Here is a 13,328-nt window from a genome sequence, read left to right on the forward strand (position 1 = left end):
AAATCCAATAGATACCATGTTGTTATTCAAGATGTAATGGAGAGGCTGGAGGGAACTGACTGAAAATGTAGAGCTGTGTTCCAGTAGCTATGTTTCTTGAGGATGACTGAATAATGATACAGCTTTCACAGTGTGACTACGTGATTGTGAAAACCTTGTGTCTGAGGCTCCTTTTGTCTGCCTTGTCAACAGACGAGTAGAACATATGGAATAAAAATAAATAATAGGGGGAACAAATGTTAAAATAAACTTAGTTTGAAATGCTAGTGATCAGTGAAAGCGAGGGGTAAGGGGTATGGTAGGTATAATCTTTTCTTTTTTTTTCTGTTTTCATTTCATTTCTTTTTCTATTGTCTTCTTATTTCTTTTTCTGAATTAATGCAAATGTTCTAAGAAATGATGAATATGCAACTAAGTGATGATATTGTGAATTACTGATTATCTATGTTAATGTTTTATTAAATTTGTTAAATTTTTTAATTAATAAATTTTAAAAATTTGAAGATACTTAAAACGTTTGAGTTATCCCAGATTCTAACCCATCAAGACATTTAGCTAACTGGAACGTTTTAGAATTCTATTTTTATAAAAGAAAGGAACATGGAATTTATTCCAAAGAGCCTATCTTACCTCCTTTACCTGCCTTTACAGCGAATAAGAATCAATGTTTATTAAGGGTGGCCAGATACTGGCTTGGACTTGGAAAAGGACTTGGAGGTAATTTAATACAATGGTTTCCAGCTTTTTAAACATCAAGATCCTCTTTTTTAGTCCCCTCTGCCTTATGATTTAAAAGATGTTGTTTACCAATCTGCATTTATTAAGAAATTTGTTCTCATTTTTTTACTATTCAAATGTATGTATAACCACTAATCATGGTTCTGATTGGCATGATATAATCATATGAAGGTGCTAAAATTCCAGCCCAAAGCAAACAATATCTTCATTAGTCTTTTTATCCCTTTTGTGGGCAAATATATGATTTGCCTTAGGCTTTTTGAAATTAACTACTGCTTGAAGATCCCAGATTGAAAAGTAATCTTTACATGCCACACCCTCCCACTGTTCCCTGTAGAGCTTAAATTATATTGAATGTACCAGACTTTTGAAAGCAAGAAAAACAATTGTTACAGTTTGGAAAAGTTTCAGCCATGAATGTTGAAATAAAAATTATTCAACAAATACTTATTGAGTGTCTAATAAGTGCCAGGGACCACAGTTAGCTGGGGCTAGAGAATGACAGTATTTGTTCTTTGAGGAGGTTACAGTCCAGTGGGGACTGAAGGAGAACAAAAGATTTAATCTTTACTTAAGCAGGTAATTCATGAAGGCCTATTCCACTAGTAAGCTGGAATTCAAACCCAGTGGGACACTAGCAGTATTCAATTTGTAAACCTGAATTCCACAGACTAAGATCTACCTGTTAGAGAAAAGTCTTCATTGGAATTTTGAAAAAAGAGCCTAAAAGGATAAAAATTTGCCTTCATGAGACTTTAAACAGCTAAAGAAGTAAATTCCAACTGGACTAAGCTAAGAGAAAATCAGAACCTGATAATCTCTTTGAGGAACAGAGGTGATTAGAATACGAGTTAGTTTCTCCATATAAATATTTCACAGGAAACAAGACTGTTCCTACTAGCCTTGGCAGAGAGAGTGTGTTAGTACAGTTGAGGAAGGTAATATTACCCAATAACTTGCCAATGCAGTCCACTTTTCTTGATTTTATTTGCTTATTTAGAATGAGGTCACCACCACCACCTCTTGCTTGTATTGTTACCATAGCCTCCTAACCCACCTCTCTACTTTCAACCCTTTCTTTACTCTGCAGCCTGAATAATCTTTTTTTAGAACAAATCTGATAGTGCTACCCCCTCTGTAACTTTCTGCAGTGGCTTCCCACTAACCTCAGCATGAAGTCCCAAGTCTTTAACATGACATGCACAGTCTGATCTGACTCCATTCATCCAGTCATTCAGTAAACATTTATTGATATGTGTCAGGTACTAGGGCGCTACTAAGAGGGGTGAACAAAAACAGACAACAGTCTGCCCTGATAAAGAGTTAAGAAAAGTAGAGAAGAAAATCAGAATCACAAACAAATGTAAAATTACAACCACAATAAATGCCACAAAGGAGAGCCATGTGATATACTACAGTGAGGAGTTTGATCTAGTTGGGGAGGGCAATCTGAAAAGTGCTTACCTTTCTAAGTCCAATATTTACCCCTGAACTATCTGAACTATCTGCAGTTCTCCAAAATGCTAACTACTGCCCTTTTGCCCCATGGTCTTTCCACAGGCTGTTCTCTCTGCCAAGAATGCCCCCTTCTTCCTTACCTAGCTCCCATTACTTTCAGCATTTATGTGTTAGGTACTGTGATAACCACTTGACATCTATTCTTTTCTTGTGTTCTTTGCCTCAGTCCTAATTGGTGGGTACTACTGTTATACCCATTTTATAAATAGGAAACACTAATCCTGACATACCATCCAACCCTGGAGAATTTCATTTTGTGAAAGTCAGAAGGTCCCTACAGATAACCTTCAAGTCACTGAAGACACTCCTGAACCAGCAAGACTTGGTCTCTACTCTCATGCATTCAGTGCTTACAGAAGCCACCTTATGGGTGGACTGGTCACCTAGGCTCCAAGGGGACAGCACCTGATGGCATCCTGCACTGTCTCTGGATACTGAAATAACAGTTCTTGAGGTGCCATGGTAGCAAGAGCCATCCTGTGGGACCTGGCTAGAAGCCAGCGGGGTGGGGTGGGGCAGCACCCAAGGGCCAGGGCTGGGTAAGTGTACAGTGTGACACCTGTGTGACATATGTCCTTACATGTCCTATTCATCAGCAACATAACTCTCATAACTTCTCTGTTTTTTAATTCATAAATGAACTATACCAGGGGAATAGTGTAATATGCTGAACTCTAAGATGGATGGTCCCTCCTGGGACATAGTCTACTTCAAAAGTTTAGAAATGAACCTGAAGTTTTTCTCATTAAAATAAACAACCAATATATACATTAAGAAGTATGAACTTGTTCATTCATTCCCAGCAAAATTAGATACAGAAGCATTAATTTAAATAAGAAAGGAAATGGATAGAAGTCATACAACCTACTGTGTTCTTTCACGTAAAGAGGGAAATTGTGACTAAATGGTTTCTGTTGCATTTAAAGGGAGCTTGGCAAATGAAAAAGAGCAGACTTTGGAGTATGACATATTTATGTTTTAATATGAATAAGACATATTGAAATACAGGCTCGACCATTTTTAATCTGCGTAATCTTAGGCAAATTTTTTCCTACTTTTCTAAGCCTTGGTTTCCTCATCTGTAAAACCAACATGATAGCTCCCATTGTGGAGTTATAGTAAAGATTAAATGAGATGGGGGCAAGATGACCATGGAAGGAGGTGTGTAATTTAGTTAATCCTCTAGGGCAGCTAGTAAAATAGTCAGGAACTGTCTGGAACAAATGTTTGGGGGACATTTGTGACTGAACATGTATCATACACCAGTCTAGAGTGGGTGGAAGGGCCAAGATTACAGCACTGAATTGTAAGTGAAGTCTCCAAAACTGTGGAGACTGGTGCCTCTCACCCACTGACATGACAAGTTGCTTTGGAGACACTTCCCCATGGAAAAAAGAAGCAGTCTCTACTAGGAGCAAGGCAAAGAGAGCTCAAGCAGGCTCCAATTTTTGGATTTAATTAACAAATTCAGACTGCTGAACTCATGCTCCAAGCACAGATAAACCCAGAGCAAGCACGAAAGGAACCCTGAGTTCTCTCCTGGCAGGGAGGAGGTGGAGCTGAAATGAAATTTAAAAAACATTAACAATAAAAGGCTTTTGGAGTTGGTTGAGCTCAGAATACAGAAAAATGGCTGTGCCCCAAGAAAGCAGCACACAGAACCAGGTGCCAACTCCAGCTCTTGATTGGTGAACTTAGGGGTGGGGGGTAGTGGGTAGGGGGAAGGGAGGGGACCAGCTCTGAAAAGGACTTTTTTTTAACAGCCCATTTAAAAAAAAAAGGCTTAGGCATTTTCCAATGTCAGCACTGATTCAGGCAAGGGTGGAGCTAAAGTATGTCTGAGAAACAAAGTAACTAGTCAAGTGAAGGAGACAATTTCCTAAAAAGTGTTTCTTTCCCATGAAATGATGAATATGCAACTATGTGATGATATTAAGAGTTACTGATTGTACATGTAGAATGGAATGATTTCTAAATGTTTTGTTAATTTTTTTTAATTAATAAAAAAAAAAACTAAAAAAAAGTGTTTCTTTCCCAAGAAAACGGAGGGGAGGGGGCAGAGCCCAGTACAGTGGCAGCACTCATTCAGAGAATTCAGGGCTGGAAAACAGAAACAGTGTAAGCCTGCCTTCTACTTCTGCCTCTGCCTCAACCACGCCCCTGGAAGTGACAGCATCTGCTGAGAATTAAAGGCATGGTACCACTTTACAGTGGGAAGTTGCAGGCTGACAAGCACCACATGCTGGGCAGGATAGGAAAAGCACAGAGTCAAGAGCTTTCTCAGAAAAGACGGGCAACCTGAGGTCCCTCCTCAGGGAAACTTGATACTGATTAACTTTCTTCTTGAGACTTGGGCCTGTCTCCTCTTGGAAAATCTGTTTGGGATTGATCATATTTGGGGAGACCCTCCTCAATAAGAAAAATAAAAGTTCCATATAGGTAGAGCAAGAACCAGAAAAACAAAAACAGAAAAATTCTGATCAGTTAAACAGAAGCTATACTAGAGGTCTGGAATAAATTGAACTGAATGTCAAAGAACAGATAGGGAACAAAGCTAACCAACATGAAAACCCTAGGTAAAAAAGAGAAAACAACCTCCAGGATAAACTAATCAAGGAAATCTGATGCCTAGACATCAGCAAAAACTCATAAGTCATACCAGAAAGAACGAAGATATGGCCCACTCAAAGGAACAAACACTCCAAACGAGATACAAGAATTGAAACAACTGATTAAAGATGTTCAAACAAATCTTCTAAATCAAGTCAAAAATCAAATCAATGAATTGAGGGAAGTTTATGGCAAAAGAGATGAAGAATATAAAGAAGACACTGAACCATAAAGAACTTGAAAGCTTGAAAAAACAAATAGCAGAATTTATGGGAATAAAAAGCACAATAGAAGAGATGAAAAACACAATGGAGACATACAACAGATTTGAAGAGGCAAAAGAGAGGATTTGTGAACTAGAAGACAGAACATCTGAAAACCTACACACAAAAAGAACGGATAGGGAAAAGAATGGAAAAATATGAGCAGGGTTGCAAGAAGCACATGAACATACTGGCATGGGTGCTCAGAAGGACAAGAGAAGGGAAAAAGGGCAGAAAGAATAACGGAGGAAATGATCACTGAAAACTTCCCAACTCTTATGAAAGACATAAAATTACAGATCCAAGGTCAGTGAACCCCAGCAGTATAGATCTGAATAGACATATTCCAAGACATTTATTAATTAGACTGTCAAATGTCAAAGGGAAAATTTTGAAAGCAGCAAGAGAAAAGCAATCTATCACATATAAGGGAAATTCAATCAGGCTATATGAGAATTTCTCAGCAGAAGCCATGGAGGTGAGAAGGCAGTGGTATACTTCACTGAAAGAGAAAAACTGCCAACCACAAATTTTATATCCAGCAAAACAGGCCTTCAAAAATGAGGGAGAATTTAGGCGTGAGACTAAAGCAAAAAATGTTTATTTGGTACAAAATTTATATTTGACTAGTGAATTTCCTAATATAAATTATGTGGATAGCTTAATTGAACACAGTAAGTACATGAAACCTTGAATAGGGCATGAGATTTTGTAGGTTTGACCAGAGTGATGCCCCAATAAATCCCAGAGTGTTTTGAACAGTGAATAAAAAAGTATTTGCAAAGTCCCTTTGGGGGAATGGTGAGAAAGGGGGAAATTCAACTTCCCTAAGTGGAGAATTCCTGATATTCTCACAAGCAATGGGGACAACCAAAGCAACAGGCTGAGCCCGCGATCTTGGGGTTTGTTCATATGAAACTTAACCCTGCAAAGGATAAGCTAAGACTACTTAAAATTAGGCCTAAGAGTCACCCCCAGAGAACCTCTTTTGTTGCTCAGATGTGGCCTCTCTCTCTCTCTCAGCCAACACAACAAGCAAACTCACTGCCCTCTCACTCTTTACGTGGGACATGACTCTCAGGGGTGTGGACCTTCCTGGCAACGTGGGACAGAAATCCTAGAATGAGCTGGGACTCAGCATCAAGGAATTTAGAAAACCTTCTCGACTAAAAGGGGGAAGAACGAAATGAGACAAAATCAAGTGTCATGGCTGAGAGATTCCAAACAGAGTCAAGAGGTTGTCCTGGAGATGAGTCTTAAGCATTATATAGATATCACCTTTTTCGTTAAGGTGTAATGGAGAGGCTGGAGGGAACTGCCTGAAAATGTAGAGCTATGTTCCAGTAGCCATGTTTCTTGACGATGATTGTATAATGATATAGCTTTTGCAATGTGACTGTGGGATTGTGAAAACCTGTGTCTGATGCTCCTTTTATCTACCTTATCGACAGAAGAGCAAAACATATGGATTAAAAATAAATAAATAATAAGGGGAACAAATGCTAAAATAAATTTATTAGATTGAAATGCTGGTGATCAGGGTAAGGGGTATAGTATGTACGAATTTTTTTCTTTTTATTTCTTTTTCTGGATTGATGCAAATGTTCTGCAAGGTGATCGTGGTGATGAATATGCAACTATGTGATGATATTGTGAGTTATTGTTTATATATCAAGACTCGAATGATCATATGGTAAGAATGTTCGTGTTTGTATGTTATGTTTAAAAGAAACACATCTCTGTATCACACAGCTAAAGTTGAACTTTCTAAATATGCATTCTTCTTCTGAAATAAAATATTTCAAATGAGAAAAAAAATGAGGGAGAATTTAAAATATTTTCAGACATACAGACACTGATAGTTTGTGAACAAGAGACCTGCTGTACAAGAAATATTAAAGGGATCACTACAGGCAGATAAGAAAAGAACAAATATAAGAAAGTTTTTACACGAGAGAGAACACATGAATTTCAAAATTGCAAGGTGTTGAAAATGGGATGGTATATGGAAAAAAAGCAATCAACGCACACTAGGGTCTATAGATAACAGAAACATTGTAATATGCTTCCATTAATTGTAACTAAGGCAATTTACCAAAGCTAAATGCCAATAAGAGGGAGATATAAGGGAGGGGGATGAGATCCTTGATGGGGGTGTTTCTCCTTTTAATTTTTTTATTCTTCATTTTTGGGATGGTATATGGAAAAAAAGCAATCAATGCACACTAGGGTCTATAGATAACAGAAACATTGTAATATGCTTCCATTAATTGTAACTAAGGCAATTTACCAAAGCTAAATGCCAATAAGAGATATAAGGGGGGTGGATGAGATTCTTGATGGGGGTGTTTCTCCTTTTAATTTTTTATTCTTCTTTTTTTTTCTTCTCCTTTCTTTGCAGAAAAAAAATGGAAATGTTCTCATATAGATTGTGGTGGTGAATGCATAATTATATGATCAACTGAGAGCCACTGAATGTTTACTTAGGATGGATGGTATGGCGTGTGAATAAAACTGTTTAAATAATAAACAGAAAGATTCAGGTGCTGGAGAAAATGCGGAGAGAGAGACATCTATTCACTGTTGGTAAGGAAGTAGAATGGTACGGCCCCTCTGGAGGGCAGTGTAGTGGTTCAACAGGAGGTTAAATATTGTGTTGCCATATGCTTCTGCAACCCCATTATTAGGTATATACTTGGAAGAATTGAAAGCAGGGATAGGAATGGACATTTGCACCTGGTGTTTATAGTAGTAGTGTTCACAATTTGCAATGGTTGGAGGTGGCCTAAGGGTACATCAGCTGATGAACAGAAAGGCGAACTGTGCTGTATACATACAATGGAATACTGAGCAGCTGTAAGAAGGAATGAAGTTGTAAGGTATGCAACTAGGTGAATGATCCTTGAGGACATTATGTTGAAAGAAATAAGCCAGAAATGAAAAGACAAATATTGTAAGGCCTCACTAATATGGACCAACTAGAATGTGCATTCTCTTGAGAAATGAATTAAAAAGCATAGTTTATCAGGAGATAACTGTCAGGGGACAGTTCATGGGCAGAGATTGGGCAATTGACAATTAAGGAGTACAGAATGTTCAATAAGATTTATTGTAAAGATTCCTAGATTGTAAACTCTTACAGCTGTCACACCTATTGTGAGTTTTAACTGTTATTTCTAAATTCTGAGATGCAGAGCTCTTTGTGTATAACCTGGTCATTCCCTAGAACTCTGGGTATCTGTGTGACACCTTAGAGTCAGAGTTAAAGTTCTGCAGCTATAAACGTCAGCATTACCCCATACAGCAACTGTTAAAGAAGGTGAAGAAGAGATCAGATTTCAATTAGAGATATGAATGAAGCTGACTAAAATAAATCAGAATACAGGGAAAAGGATGATATTGGCGCATTTTGAAACTTCAACCTCTGTTTGAGACCAAAGAAAAAGATTTTTATTTGGTACAAAATTTATACATTCTGTAGCACATTATCTAATTTAATATGTATGGTCAGTTTATTGAAACAATATAATTACATGGAACCTTGAATAGGGAATGAGATCTTGTTGTTTTATACTGGTTACTGTAATACCCCAATACATCCCAAAGTAATTTCGGCAGAAAATTAAAAAATAGTTGTAAAGTTCCCTTGAGGGACTGAGGGAAAATGTAGAAATATTAAACATCCCCACCTGGGGAATTCCTGATCCTCTTCCAGGCATTAGCAACTACCAATTTAATAAGCCAAGGAGAAGCTAAACCTACTTTTAATTATGCCTAAAAGTCACCCCCCACCCCGAGAACCTCTTTTGTTGCTCAGATATGACCTCTCTCTCTAAGCCAACTCAACAAATAAACTCACTACCCTCCCCCCTATGTGGGACATGACTCACAGGGGTATAAATCTCCCTGGTAACATGGGACATGACTCCGAGGAATGAGCCTGGCCCTGACATTATGGGATTGAGAAAGCCTTCTTGACCAAAAGGAGGAAAAGAAAGGAAACATAATAAAGTTTTAGTGGCTAAGAGATTTCAAATAGATCAAGAGGTCATCCTGGAGGCTATTTTTATGCATTATATAGCTATTCCTTTTTAGTTTCTGGTGTACTACAATAGCTAAAACTTTTGAACTGTAATCCAGTAACCTGGATTCTTGAAGATGACTGTAGAACTATATAGCTTTTATGGTGTGACCATGTGATTGTGAAAACCCTGTGACTGACACTCTCTTTATCCAGTGTATGGACATATGAGTAAGAAAATAAAGATAAAAAATAAATGAATAATGGGGGGCAGATAAGGGGTCTGGGATGTTTTGGGTGTTCTTTTTTATTTTTATTTTTTTATTTCTTTTTTGAGTAATGAAAATGTTCTAAAATTGATTGTGGTGATGAATTCACAAATATATGATGATACTGTTAACCACTGATTGTATACTTTGGATGATTATATAGTATGGGACTACATCTCAATAAAATTGCATTAAAAAGGCGGGCCACGGTGGCTCAGCAGGTAAGAATGCTTGCCTGCCATGCCCGAGGACCCAGGTTCGATTCCCGGTGCCTGCCCATGTAAAAAAAATAAATAAATAAATCATAGCAGAGACTTTGTTAAAAAAAAAAAAAAATTGCATTAAAAAAAAATTAAATGAGACAATTTTGTTAAACATCCATCATCGTTCTAGGCACATAGCAGATACTCAACAAATTATAGATGCGTTTATCTGTGGCTCCTGTGGGCTGTAATTATCCAAGACAGCACTTTGAAGGACACAACACACCCCACGCCCACCTCAAAGCTTTCAGGAAAATTATCAGCACCACTCGGTATTTCCTGACCCTTGAAGTCAGAAGGGAATTGGCCTAGTATAAGTAAATAGCAAGGTTTGCAGGAAGAGTAATGTATACAAATTGCCAAAGATGCTATCTTTTGTGGGAAACAAATTTAGTGGTTAATTCAAGAATTGTTACTGTGGGTGGGACATGGTAGCTCAGCGGCAGAGTTCTTGTCTGCCATGCTGGAGACCTGGGTTTGATTCCCAGTGCCTGCCCGTGCAAAAAAAAAAAAAAAAAAAAGAATTGTTACTGTAATACTACAAAATTGAATTACAATTTTTCTTGGAAGGGCTACAATTAAGCTGTCTTACAATTAAGCATATTGAGAGATTGGAACAATAAGTTTTCTGCAAATTTGACAGTGCGAGAACACTACTAGCTGCAGGTGGCTTAACTGGTTTTGAGAAAGTAATAATCAGGGAAGGAGAAGAATGTCTCTCTAACAGACGGAAAATTTTAGTGAATTGGGAAAGGTTCTTTGAACTATCAAATTATCTCAAAGGAGCCAAGGCACTGTTGCATGATTTAATTTTTGCATTTTTACAACTCCTTAGGATCCAGTGACCTTTTTCTGCTTTATCCTATCCGTCATCCCTCTCTGGTTTATGCCCTTCCCTATTAGATGCCACTGTCTAACACTTCAACCACACTTACCATTGTTAGGTAAGTCACAGACACCTGTAAAGCGGCCATTGCCCAGACCTAACCTACCAACCCATCCCCACCTCCGTCTCCAGGGAAGTCACAAACACATATCTTGTGCTATTCTGAAGCCCAGGCAAGTGTTTGTCTATTGAAAAGTCCAACCAGACCTTAAACCCAGAAACCTGAAACAAGCAGCCTCAGATGCTAAAAAGGCAGGAATTCTCAGTGGCAGGGCCCCCTTCTACACGGGCGGATAAAACCACACTCAAACAGTATAGATTTGTTTCTCTTCTCTGATGTGTAGTGGGGCATGCAGAGCTGCCATCCACTGATCCCAACCCAAGAAGTTTTGGCCACCCCAGGAGACCAGCTGCAATGAGATTTCCTGCCCTGTACTTTCGGAATCTTTGTGCTATTTAGGTAACAAGGAGGTTATCTGCACTTCTGGACTCTATGCTATGCAAATAAAGAGATCATTTGCTGATCATTTGCTGAATATTTCTGTTGTGCCCTGAACCTGCGTTCTCATAATGCACCATTGTAGCAACTTGCTGCAGATCAGTACTCCTGTTGCTTCATTTACTTTGTTTTCCACATTGTCTTTCAGTCACATGCCCAAACAAAACCCACCATGGAAATCCTAATTGTCCTCCTCCTTTGCACCTGTCGCTGGGTTGAGGAAGAACACACCAAGATAGACTTATGCTTTGGGACAGCAGACTATCCAGTGATCTCAAGTCAGCATTCTCTTCTACTGTCTGCAAGAACCACTTCAAATGTTCCCTTTCTCCTTTAACATCTAACCACCTACATACACACCATCCCACGTTAGAACCTGATCTCTTACTTTACAGAGAAATTAGCGATCTTCACAGAAAATTTTCAACTTTCTGTTCCCATCTTCATCCTTTTCACTACATGCACCCAACCCCATCTTTACACCCTTTTCAATACAAGAACCATCTTTTCTCGTGTCCATTTAAACTGTAACTTTTTCTTAAAATCAGGGAAAAATGTCTGAAAGGTTCTGTAAGGCACACAGTTCTTTAAAGAGAAATGTCTTCACACTTTTTTTTCATTACATTGCTCACTGTAAGAAAATCCAAAGCTGGAAGCATGACTTCTTTGACTAAGTCAAAGTCCTTTGTTTCTCCAATCCCACAGTTTAAGGAAACCAGTATTATACAGTAAATCTTTTTTGCATGTTTTCTTGTTTTCATCACAATTCAACTACCTAGACTTTTAGCTTCTTGAATGCAGGGAACTATGTTTTTGTATCTCCTCATCCCCAACTCGGACTCAGATTTACACACACATATATATATATTTTTTTACACATATATTTTTGCCCAATGAATGCTTGAATGAATGTCCAAGTTTACAGTTATCCAGTTTTTTTAAAAAACTATATTCATCCAGGAGGACAGTATGTGTCATTTTTTCTTGCTTTTCTTTTCTCTCCAGATAAAAACATACACTATACATTACAGGAAAAAACTCAGGTTAAAATATATATCTTCTTTGAGAAAAGTATCCACTATTTCAAATTAAACTTTGTGGCTAATTTCTATATGAAAATTTTAATGATTGCCATTTAAGAATGTTATATTATTTTCCTGAAGGTAGTGTTTCATGCTATATCCACATGTAATTCCTCTGTAACACTTTCTTGGAATTATACACCCCTGAGTCAGGGTTATATTTTATAAACATTTCGCTGGTACACACAATTTTGGTAATTTACATTTTGCTGGAAGGGCATCCATTTCATGTAGGGTTTCAAATATGCTACCCTAAAGTTGAGTATAATAGTCTCTTATATTTCTTTTAATCTCTCCTGATTCTGTGGTTGCTTCATTTCTCATTTCTATTTTTATTTTTGTTTCTCTTTTCCTGAAATGGTTTCAAAACATGTTTATCTATTTTACTACTCTTTTCAAAGGAAGCAGCATTTGCATTTATCTGTTCTATTTTTAATTCTTCTATCTCATTATTACAATTATCTTTAATCCACTCTTTCATATTTCTTTTTGATCGTTTTACTGTGCTTTTAAGGTTTTCTTAAGGTGAATTTTAAGTTCTTTTATTTCTCATCTTTATTTTCTAATAAAAGAGGCAATTAAGTTATATATTGTTATACATTTTCAAGTATGGTTGTTGCTAGGTCTCACAGATTTTCACATGAAATGTTTTCATTGCTTTCTGGATAATTTGTAATTTTGCTTTTGATTTCCTCTTTTGATCCAACTGGTTTCCTTTTTATTTTTTCTGGTTTGCTAGAATTCTGGTACATTCTGTTTTTCCCTTGTTAATTCGGGCATTTAAATGTTACCTTAACGTTACCTTAACTTTCCTAGCACTCATTATCAGATACATATTTCTCTGCTAATACTGGAAAACCAATTAGCAATAGTTTCCTCTATCAATAAGTCATATATATCCTACCCCAATAAAATGAAACAATACTTTTTTCCTCCTCCTCTCCACCTAATCCCCATGAGATCTCTGGAATTGTTATTTTGTTTGTTTTGCTTTTTTTATGATATATGGTGGGGGTCACATTTCATTCTTTTTCCATGTGAGTATACTGTTATTGTAGCACCATTTGTTGAATTTTGGGGAGGGGGGGAAGAGGAGAAGTGGAGGGCCGGGAATCTAACCGGGTCTGCTCATGGCAGGGAAGAATTCTACCACGGAACTACTCTTGCGCCCCTAGAATT

General features: G+C 37.5%; 1 protein-coding gene across 1 annotated transcript in view; it reads right to left on the reverse strand.

Annotated features, from left to right (window-relative positions):
• The window catches only part of RABEP1 (rabaptin, RAB GTPase binding effector protein 1), a 266,434-nt gene that overhangs the window by 252,078 nt on the left and 1,028 nt on the right, over positions 1 to 13,328 (reverse strand). The window lies entirely within an intron of this gene.

Source organism: Tamandua tetradactyla, chromosome 6 (genome assembly GCF_023851605.1).
Source record: "Tamandua tetradactyla isolate mTamTet1 chromosome 6, mTamTet1.pri, whole genome shotgun sequence".
NCBI classification, from domain to species: Eukaryota; Metazoa; Chordata; class Mammalia; order Pilosa; family Myrmecophagidae; genus Tamandua; species Tamandua tetradactyla.